Raw genomic sequence first — 472 nt, 5'->3', positions numbered from 1 at the left:
AGGCACAGCGAGAGCGTCTGCTGCGTCCGAGGACCCCGGTCCCCGCGCCCACGCTGGGAGGCGGGGGCGGGAGACCGCGGGTTCGGGGCCGGAGGCCGCACCCCTGCCTTCCGCACACCCCGGCAGGCGGGGCGGAAGAGAGGCGAGGAGCCCGCGGACAGAACGAGAAGAGCGGTCCCGTCCCCCAGGAACGTCCGTCCCTCGTCTGGCACGGCTTAGGCCCAGCCCAGCGGAGCGTGGCACCACCACATCAATCGGTTGACCCACCCAGCCTAAAGCCACGGCGGGGGAGGCCCGCAGGGGAGGCACGGCGAAGACCCATCACACGGAGGCCCGCTTCCGCCTCGCCGGCGCCCCTTCGTCTCGGGCAAAGAGCAGCCAGCCACCCCAGAACGAGAACGCCTGACACGGGGCACAGAGCCTGTGGGGTGGGGTCGTGCCGGCCACTCACCACCGGGTGCCTGCAGCGGGG

This window comes from Hippopotamus amphibius, chromosome 15 (assembly GCF_030028045.1).
Source record: "Hippopotamus amphibius kiboko isolate mHipAmp2 chromosome 15, mHipAmp2.hap2, whole genome shotgun sequence".
Lineage (NCBI taxonomy): Eukaryota > Metazoa > Chordata > Mammalia > Artiodactyla > Hippopotamidae > Hippopotamus > Hippopotamus amphibius.
This window is presented reverse-complemented; position numbering follows the sequence as displayed.